Source organism: Schistocerca serialis, chromosome 2, assembly GCF_023864345.2.
Source record: "Schistocerca serialis cubense isolate TAMUIC-IGC-003099 chromosome 2, iqSchSeri2.2, whole genome shotgun sequence".
NCBI lineage: Eukaryota > Metazoa > Arthropoda > Insecta > Orthoptera > Acrididae > Schistocerca > Schistocerca serialis.
Genome location: NC_064639.1, coordinates 877,259,617 through 877,270,460, shown reverse-complemented (window position 1 = coordinate 877,270,460; position 10,844 = coordinate 877,259,617). Strand labels below are relative to the sequence as shown.

At 45.0% G+C, this 10,844-nt stretch overlaps 1 pseudogene; it reads right to left on the bottom strand.

The window, feature by feature from the left end:
* Positions 1 to 1,295: 1,295 nt before the first annotated feature.
* On the bottom strand, positions 1,296 to 1,413 carry LOC126459546 (5S ribosomal RNA; annotated as a pseudogene).
* Positions 1,414 to 10,844: the final 9,431 nt, after the last annotated feature.

Here is a 10,844-nt window from a genome sequence, read left to right as displayed (position 1 = left end):
GCCACGGGTAACGACAAACGGGTGCATGCAGAATTTCGTGACTTTCGGAAATCTATCGACTCGGTACCACAACAACGCTTATCAAAGAAAGTGCGATCGTATGGGGTGATAAACGAAATATGAGACTGCTGCAGCTTGGTAGCGAGGACGCAGAACGTTATACCGAGCTGAGAATCACTCACAGATGTACGAGTAAAAGCACGAATGTCTCAGGGAAGTGTGTCGGGACGCTTACTGTTGAAGATGTTTATTAATGAGGTGATAGTCAATATTGATAGTAACCTTAGACATTATGCAGGTGATGCAGACACGGTTGGATTCATAGAAATAGTTGACAGTAACAATTTGGATGGGGAATGGAAAAGAAAGTTTCAAGATCCAGGATCTAGGAATTAACTACAGCTGCATACAAGAGCAGACTAACTGCAGCGCGTGCATTAATTGCCTCTATGAAAATGGAATAGAAAGAAACCTTCACATGTGGTACCGTGATAAATCCACTCTGCCATACATCTGCATTGCTTTGCAGAGGGATATTTCATTACGGAGAGGACTAGCTGCCCGCACAAGCTGCAGACTGACATCACATGCCGGACTAGAGCCCCTATATAATAGACTGAATTGTCCACCATGTTTTCCCCAACTATGAGGATTCGGCATTGCTTACCGTGTGGGTGATTAACTTATTTATGTAACTTTCTGCAATATTTCTTATAAAACATTTCACATTGCATGTATGAACTGTATCAAACGGTAATTAATGTGTATAGAGATATTCAGAATGTTCCTTTCATATAACAGAAAATTTGAAGTGTACTATTACACGCCTCTGGGAATGAAGACTCGGAACTTGAGAGATACTTAAAAATATTACCAAACACCAACACTAAATTTTTGTGCATCTGGAATTCACGTTGTCATTAAATGTCCTTATCATGAACACAAAAATAAGACAGAAAATTTGATGCCTGTTGACTTGCGGTCAAAACTTTGTTGTTTGAATGCTATGTTACTTGGGCAGGTTCCCCCACAGTGACTAATTCGTTATAAAAATATCTTATCTTTTGTTCTACCGTAACTATGTAAGAAATAGCACTCCCCCTTCAGGCCACAAGTGGTCGACCGCGACCATCCGACCGCCGTGTCATCCTCAGATAAGGATGCGGATAGGAGGGGCGTGTGGTCAGCACACCGCTCTCCCGGTCGTAACGATGGTTTTCTTTGACCGGAGCCGCTACTATTCGGTCGAGTAGCTCCTCAATTGGCATCGCAAGGCTGAGTGCACCCCGAAAAAATGGCAACAGCGCATGGCGGCCCAGATGGTCACCCATCCAAGTGCCGACCACGCCCGTCAGCGCTTAACTTCGGTGATCTGACGGGAACTGGTGTATTCACTGCAGCAAGGCCGTTGCCTATGTAAGATATAGGGTTAAGTAATATTCAGTTTGCGTATGTATGTTCAGGATAACGACGAATCAACAAATCACAATAAATATTTGTTTCCACTTTGTCAATTGCGAAAACTTGTCAGGAATCGAAAAATTTTGAGTCGAACTGCTTCGGTACAGTTTTTGAATTGGGGAAGGAACGCAGTTGTATAAAACCCATATTTACGACGAATACTTCGGTACATTTAATTATAAATCTCCATTCGCATCGTATTTCGTATGTAAACCTGTATGAATATCCTACACTTTGGAGAAAACATGGCGGACTGTGCAGCTCAGGTTATAGGAGTCTTATGTCGGACTGTGCCAGGCATACGGCATTAATGCTGCATTATGCACTCGCGGAACCACAGATGAGCAGCTGAATTCTCGAGTACTGCTGTTCTATCTTTCTTGCTTCGAGGAATGTTTTAGTTGGATGTGGCATTAGTTCATAGTACTATCATACTTTGTACTGGCTGTCTCAATTACAGCAGCGCACTGTAACAGACAACCCAGAGACTTGAACATTTGACGGCAGTCAAATCATTGGCTTCAGAACTATGCGACACTCCACATGCCGAAGTCGTCCTGAAATTGGGTTTCCAAGGAGCGCACTGTCGCGAATGTACGAGTAGTACCCTGGGTCTCATGAAGTAGACGTCCCTAGGATCAATTGCCGTCCACGTCGACAACGAGTGGTCCCAAGAGGTCTCTGCCGAGTCGCGTAGCTCGCATTTTAACGGCGGACAACCGGTCCACATCGCAGCAGTTCACTCGCCAGTTCAGCGGACAACAGCAGCAACAAGAACGTACATGAATAGCAATGCCGTTAACAGTGATTTCCTGGAGCAGGGGCACTGTAAACAACACAGCGCAAGCGTTGTTTTCCTAAGAATCCGCGTCGGAATGTTTCTAACGAACGTATATAGGTAAGAGAGACTGGCAAGGGATCCCACTGTAAGTGAGACCCGAGACTACACGTTAATGAGACCACCGCCTAGGTTCGACGTCATTGTGCAAGAGCAATAGTGGAGGGTATACAAGGAGAATCAGCAGGAAAGTTACATGCTTTAAGAGGTGATAGTATTATAGTCCGACCCACGAACGTTAGCGGTTCGCGTATGTTAAGGCACAGACGGGCATTGCATTGTTGCAGATTCTAAGCGACAGTTGCGGCATGCGCATGCGCGTTCTTTGAGCCTGAAGAAAGCGTATATCAAGCAAATTATGTCTCTCGCTTCCTTATGCAGAATGTGTCACTTACCACCATCGTCAGCGGTGACAACTCTCAACAAATGGAATAGAAATTCACTAAATAACTAGCTGCGATCACATTTAATGCTCGCATCAGCTACAGCATTCGCAGTAGATCGTTCAGAACACTCCTGAGCGCTCATTGGCTGTCGGGGAATGGGTGATGTAGGTGCGCAGAACAAGCCTAAACTCGACCGCCAACGTTCGCGACTCCAACTGTAGTGATTCTGAACAAAACATTTCATATGGACGTACGCCATATCCCGAATGATTTCCGAGGTAGAACACATTTAATGTACAGTACACTGTTATTTATTTTCTGTATTATTCAAACACTGTCATTGTTTACAACGCACCACAGTAGCGTAGAGAAAGCTGAGATGAACAGTTTGATAGAGGAGATATATCGTCTTTCATGTGGGGAAACTACCTCAAATTGGTCTACAAAAACTACCTAAGCTACAGTAACAGTGCGTCACTCGAAATTTTCGATATTCTCGCGCTCTCTTTGCGCCAACATTACTTCTAGACAAAAATTAATAGCACTCTTTTTTTGCAGCAAATTTAATGTAATCTAATTTTGAACTGCGACGCGTTTTCTCTGGATGGTGCCGTTTTCGGGTTATTCAAGAAAAATGTACAAAAGTGATATTAGATACGTACCACTGAAACATCCCCTTAGAAAAATTTTATGAATGACTGTGCTGGTAAACCTCTACGTTATTTGATTTTCAAACAGCTGAGCTAAACTGAACGTACTCATACATTCACTGAACTGGCACACAATATTTTTAGAGCAACGCAATCTGACTTTCAATAATCCCTACAAAAGAAAGGCCCTGACTAACAATAACGTATACCTTTCATGAATCACTTACCTCACAAAAAACTTCTGTCTACGGTCAGCCTAGTGTTAATTGTGGAATGTGCAGGTGCACCATCATGCTGATACCACATTCGTCGACACGTTTCCAGTGGGACATTTTGAAACAACGTTGGCAGATCATTCTGTAGAAACGCGATGTATGTTGCAGTGCTCTCCGATACACACGATCGAACAGCGGAGGAGTGGCACTCAAGCGTTAACTTTAGGTTACAATATCTCCGGATGTAATTAACATTTTACAATGCAACAAACGGCACTGATTACATATTTATTTATATGTTCGGATGTGCTAGCAAAACTAACGGGATTCCATTTTAAAAAACGTAGGTTTGTGTTAAAAAACATACTTCCGTGCATTTTTGTATGGTTTGTATTAAACAATTACACTAGCCCCTCTCCTCACGTTCGGTCTGTGGAATCGGTTCGTCAGTATTTGATGTGGCTTACGAAATATATCCAGCGGTAACGTTAGGTGACTCACCCTATATATATATATATATATATATATATATATATATATATATATATATATATATATTACAAATTTACTCTTTCTTACGTCCAGATCGTCCGCTCTCAGAATTCTGCCATCTCCCTCCCCACACCCACCACTGCTGGCGGCTCGCCTCCAACTGCGCAAAGATACGCGCTGTTCACATCCAACTGCCCACACTACAATAGCAAATATTCCAACAATGCAAACCAGCCACAGACTGCACACAGCACAGTCAGTGATTTTCATACAGAGCGCTACGTGTCGTTACCAACATAAAAACCTAAACAGCCTACTTACACCATCTCAGAAACCTGTCGGAATATGGCATATGTCGACATGAAGGTTTATGTTGAGAATCACTAATACTATCACTCTTCAAAGCATGTACCGTTCCTCTTCACTCACCCTGTATAAAGTGTGTCGGGGATAGGGGGTCGGGGGGAGGTCGCGGCCAACAGTGCAGTCGTTGTCGTAATGCGGAAACGGAGCGTTACGTCCAAAAGAACATATCATTGACTTTCAGGCCAAAGGTGGAAGCATTTCCGAAACGACTAAGTTTCTAGACTATTCGCGTGCCACAGTAGTTAAAGTACACTGTGCGTGGCAAAATTCAAAACCGGCGCCGAAGTGACTCTCGTGCACCATGGGCCATAGGTGACAGAATGAACGGCGGCTGCTGAGATGTGTTCGGGCAAATATACGTGCAACTGTCGAGCGACTGACCGCCCAGACGAACCACACGGCTACCAACAGTGCCTCCTCCACGACCGTTCGGCGAGCGTTGTTGCGTATGGCCTTCACTAGCACGCACCTGGTTCATGCACCCATGCTGACTGCTGTTCATTGACGAGGAAGGCTGGAATTCGCACGCCGGTACCGCAACTGGATGTCCACTGCACAGATGAATCATGTTTTGTGCTCCATCGGACAGATGGCTGTTGGCGTGCACGCCGTGAAACAACTGAAACAAGCAGCCTGCAACAATCGTCACAACGGTCCAGACTGGAGGAAGGAGCCTTTCGGTCCGATGAGATTTCATGGCACTCCCTGGGTGATATTATCACTCTGGAAAGCACAATGGCTCAACACAAGTGTGCATCTATCCTTGGGCATGCTGCTTTTTCCTCGGCACTAAGGCATCTACCAGCAGGACATTACAAAGCGTAAAACAGCTCTCAGCGTACATGCAAGGTTCGAAGAGCACCAGGATAAGTTTATCGTACTCCCCTGGGTCCCAAACTCTCCGGATTTAAACCCGTTCGAGAATCTGGGAAACCGTCGATCGGGCTTACGCACCATGGGTCTTCAACCGCGAAACCTAGCGCAGTTGGCCATAGAACTGGAGTCGACACGGCTCCACGTCCCTGTCGGTTCCTTCCAGAAGTTCACTGACTCTGTTCCTGCACGTCTCGCAGCGTTCCGCGCTGCAAAAGGTGGTTATTCAGGCTTTTGACAAGTTGTCACATTAATGTGACTGGACGCTGTATATCTTCTACAATGTTGGTATACCTGATCCCCTTCTCCTGTCCATCTTCCTGTGATTAGTTAGTTAGTTAGATGTTCCACAGATCATTTGAACGATTCTTTTATCGAAAAGATGTAGAAACTTTACAGATCATATATACATGATTAATTTTAATATTAGTAAGCACATTACATTTTAGTTCTACTCATGCAACTACACCTAAAAGCAAGGCTTCTTTCAGGCTACCAGTTTTTAAGTAGAAATTCATCATTGGAATGGAAGGAGTTGTCCAAGAAAAAAGGTTTGAAATAAGATTTAAAATTTGTTTCGCTACCAATCAGACATTTAATGTTATTGGCCAAATGATCAAAAATTTTTGTTGTTGCATATTGAACTCCTTTCTGAGGCACTTACTGTTTTATCAATGGGTAACAAAGCTCACTTTTCCCTCTACTATTGTATGTATGGACGTCACTGTTCTTCTCAAATCGTCAGGGATTATTTATGACGAATTTCATTAACGAATATGTGTATTGCGATGGTGCAGTTAAAACGCCCAAATCCTTGATGAGGTGCATACATGACGACCGCCGGTGAGCGCTACATATTTTTATTTCTACTCGCTTTTGTGCAATCAATAATTTCTTTCTAAGTCATGAGCAAACGCAACAAATTATTACGTAAGACATTATTGTGATCCATCCACCCCCAGCAACCGGCAACTCCTCAAGATAAACCCTTCCAAGATGAACCTACTCAGTACTGTCTTAACGAATTTGCATGATCACTAAGATCTTATCAAATAAACTACTACATTAAAATATTTTGGACTACTCCTTGACCATCAATTAACATGAAAACTTCACAAGCTAACCGTCCAACAGATGTCATCCAACAGAGTATAACTATTAACGAACTTCGACATTCCACCATTCCGCCATCTTCCTCTCCTACAAAGCTATGATCCGACCTATTCTCACATATGCCGACGCGGCCTGGGCAGTGGCTCCTCCAAAATTTGTAAGTCGCTCCCAACCCTTCAACGACATGCCCTCAGTCTTTACCTACTTGAATGCTTTATCAGCTCATCGAATTCCAGTCTATTTTCGCCCTCACTGAACACGTCCACATATCCTACACGTCCCGCGAGTTTTACTTGAATAATTCCTCCATTATCTTAGTAATCCCAACATACTGCCATATCTATACCAACAAATGCCACCGACCCTACACCTACACACTCTCCGTATCCTTTCCCTGCCGCAGTTAGATGAGCAGCTGCCAGCAGAAAGTCGTATACTCCTAGCTCAGTTACTTGTTACATAGTTTAATTCTTAATTTCTTTGCGTGTTTTTGCTACTTGCATTGTTTAATTCATAAATTTCGGGCTTATTATAGTATTTGAGAGTTGTAGCATCGCGTTTTAGTACCTGAATAGTGTAAAATCGCGTAGTCTCCTTCCGCCGCTGATCAGTGTGTCAGCAGTGCGCAAGTAGCAGCATTACTGCATATACTAGGCAATCTTGTATTTCAATAACCGTTTAAATTTTGTGTCGATTTGTTTGTGCTCTCTGTAGATTAGTTCAGACGTTCTTTGCACAACAGTTTTTAGCATGGATAGGGACTGCAACTGCTGTGTTCGGATGCAGGCTGAGTTGGCATCCCTTCGCTCCCAGCTTCAGGCAGTGTTGGCTTCGATCACACAGTTTGAGGCTGTTGCCAATGGGCATCACTGTGGGGGTCCGGATGGGGGTTTGTCGGGGACGGCCAGCTCATCCCACGCATCCCCCGATCGGACTAAGACTGTGGTTGCCCGGGATACTGCCCGCATTGAGGCTGATCCCTCACCTGTGGTAGAGTGGGAGGTCGTCTCGAGATGTGGCAGGGGGCGAAAGACATTCCGGAGGGCTGAACGGAAGGCCTCTCCAGTTTGTCTGACGAACCGGTTTCAGGCGCTGTCTCAGGCTGATACTGATCTTCGGCCGGACATGGCTGCTTGTCCTGTTCCAGAGGTTGCCCCTCAGTCTGCAAGATCCGGGCGGTCGCAGAGAGTGGGCTTACTGGTAGTTGGGAGCTCCAACGTCAGGCGCGTAATGGGGCCCCTTAGGGATATGGCAGCACGAGAGGGGAAGAAAACCAATGTGCACTCCATGTGCATACCGGGGGGAGTCATTCCAGATGTGGAAAGGGTCCTTCCGGATGCCATGAAGGGTACAGGGTGCACCCATCTGCAGGTGGTCGCTCATGTCGGCACCAATGATGTGTGTCGCTATGGATCGGAGGAAATCCTCTCTGGCTTCCGGCGGCTATCTGATTTGGTGAAGACTGCCAGTCTCGCTAGCGGGATGAAAGCAGAGCTCACCATCTGCAGCATCGTCGACAAGACTGACTGCGGACCTTTGGTACAGAGCCGAGTGGAGGGTCTGAATCAGAGACTGAGACGGTCCTGCGAACGTGTGGGCTGCAGATTCCTCGACTTGCGCCATAGGGTGGTGGGGTTTCGGGTTCCGCTGGATAGGCCAGGAGTCCACTACACGCAGCAAGCGGCTACACGGGTAGCAGAGGTTGTGTGGCGTGGACTGGGCTGTTTTTTAGGTTAGATGGCCTCGGGAAAGTACAGAAAGGGCAACAGCCTCAAAGGGTGCGGGGCAAAGTCAGGACATGCGGGGAGCAAGTAGCAATCGGTATTGTAATTGTAAACTGTCGAAGCTGCATTGGTAAAGTACCGGAACTTCAAGCGCTGATAGAAAGCAGCGAAGCTGATATCGTTATAGGTACAGAAAGCTGGCTGAATCCAGAGATAAATTCTGCCGAAATCTTTACAAAGGTACAGACGGTGTTTAGAAAGGATAGATTGCATGCGACCGGTGGTGGCGTGTTTGTCGCTGTTAGTAGTAGTTTATCCTGTAGTGAAGTAGAAGTGGATAGTTCCTGTGAATTATTATGGGTGGAGGTTACACTCAACAACCGAGCTAGGTTAATAATTGGCTCCTTTTACCGACCTCCCGTCTCATCAGTATTAGTGGCAGAACAACTGAGAGAAAATTTGGAATACATTTCACATAAATTTTCTCAGCATGTTATAGTCTTAGGTGGAGATTTCAATTTACCAGATATAGACTGGGACACTCAGATGTTTAGGGCGGGTGGTAGGGACAGAGCACCGAGTGACATTATACTGAGTGCACTATCCGCAAATTGCCTCGAGCAATTAAACAGAGAACCGACTCGTAGAGATAACATCTTGGACCTACTGATAACAAACAGACCCGAACTTTTCGACTCTATAAGTGCAAAACAGGGAATCAGTGATCATAAGGCCGTTGCAGCATCTCTGAATATGGAAGTTAATAGGAATATAAAAAAGGGAGGAAGGTTTATCTGTTTAGCAAGAGTAATAGAAGGCAGATTTCAGACTACCTAACAGATCAAAACAAAAATTTCTGTTCCGACACTGACAATGTTGAGTGTTTATGGAAAAAGTTCAAGGCAATCGTAAAATGCGTTTTAGACAGGTACGTGCCGAGTAAAACTGTGAGGGACGGGAAAACCCCACCGTGGTTCAACAACAAAGTTGGGAAATTACTGCGAAAGCAAAGAGAGCTTCACTCCAAGTGTAAACGCAGCCAAAACCTCTCAGACAAACAGAAGCTAAACGATGTCAAAGTTAGCGTAAGGAGGGCTATTGGTGAAGCGTTCAGTGAATTCGAAAGTAAAATTCTATGTACCGACTTGACAGAAAATCCTAGGAAGTTCTGGTCTTACGTTAAATCAGTAAGTGGCTCGAAACAGCATATCCAGACACTCCGGGATGATGATGGAATTGAAACAGAGGTTGACACGCGTAAAGCTGAAATACTAAACACCTTTTTCCAAAGCTGTTTCACAGAGGAAGACCGCACTGCAGTTCCTTCTCTAAATCCTCGCACAAACAAAAAAATGGCTGACATCGAAATAAGTGTCCAAGGAATAGAAAAGCAACTGGAATTACTCAACAGAGGAAAGTCCACTGGACCTGACGGGATACCAATCCGATTCTACATAGAATACGCGAAAGAACTTGCCCCCTTCTAACAGCCGTGTACCGCAAGTCTCTAGAGGAGCGGAAGGTTCCAAATGATTGTATTTTAAAAGTACTGCCTGACCAAAAAAAGTGAGGCTCCGAGAGTGGGAGGACAAAACGAAATAAAACTTCACAGATTGCGAGGGTACGCGATTTTATTTCAGTGAATACAAAAGCTGGTCACATTTACAGGGTGACATTATTGAACTATGTGAAAGAAAACGTAAATTAGCTACAAACTACGGCGCATGCACACACTTTATTCAACATGTAAACGTCACTGCAGATATTCGGATTTAGATTATGACATGTTCGATATGCCTGTCATTATTGGCGTTGATGTGGCGCAGACGAATAGTGAAATTCTGCATGACCCGCTGAAGTGTCATAACATTGATGTTGTTGATCAACTCCTGAATGGCTGCTTTCAGCTCAGGAGTGGTTTTGGGGTTATTGGTGTACACCTTGTCTTTAAATAGCCCCACAAAAAGGAGTCGCATGTGTTCAGAATATGGCAGTCAATCCAGGCCCATGCCAGTGGCGTCTGGGTACCCCACAGCCAGAGTGCGGTCCCGAAAATGCTCCTCCAGGACATCGGACACTCTTCTGCTTCGATGGGGTTGAGTTCCGTCTCGCTTGAAACACATCTTTTCGAAATCAGGGTCACTTTGGATAATAGAATGAAATCATGTTCCAAAAAATTCACGTACCCTTCGGTAGTCACCGTGCCATCATGGAATATCGCACCGATTATTCCGTGACTGGACACTGCACAGCATAGTCACCGGTTGAGGGTGAAGTGACTTCTCGATCCCGAATTGCGGCTTCTCAGTCCCCAAATCCGCCAATTTTGCTTATTGTCGAACCCGTCCAAGTGAAAGTGGGCTTCATCGCTGAACCAAGCCGTGCATGCGCCTACTAATTCCCATAATGCTCCGCGGCCAGCCGTGCAATTTGAACGTCCTAACGCAAACCGGTCAGAAGTTGATTTTATTTCATATAGTTCAATAATTGTCAGCCCGTACGAAAAACTTGGCAGTATGAAGCTCACTTATCATTTGGACGTTGCCCCATTTATCTCTTGGATGCCTACACTAATTCGGTTGGGAAAAGTGTCATAAAGTCGTTGTATCCTCTTCTGAATCGAGCTGTAAATGGTACTTTATATGCGGTTTGCACGGGCGTGGACTGCAGTGTTGACGATTCCAAGCGACAGTTGCGGTTGGCGCATGCGCGTGCTTTCCACTTGA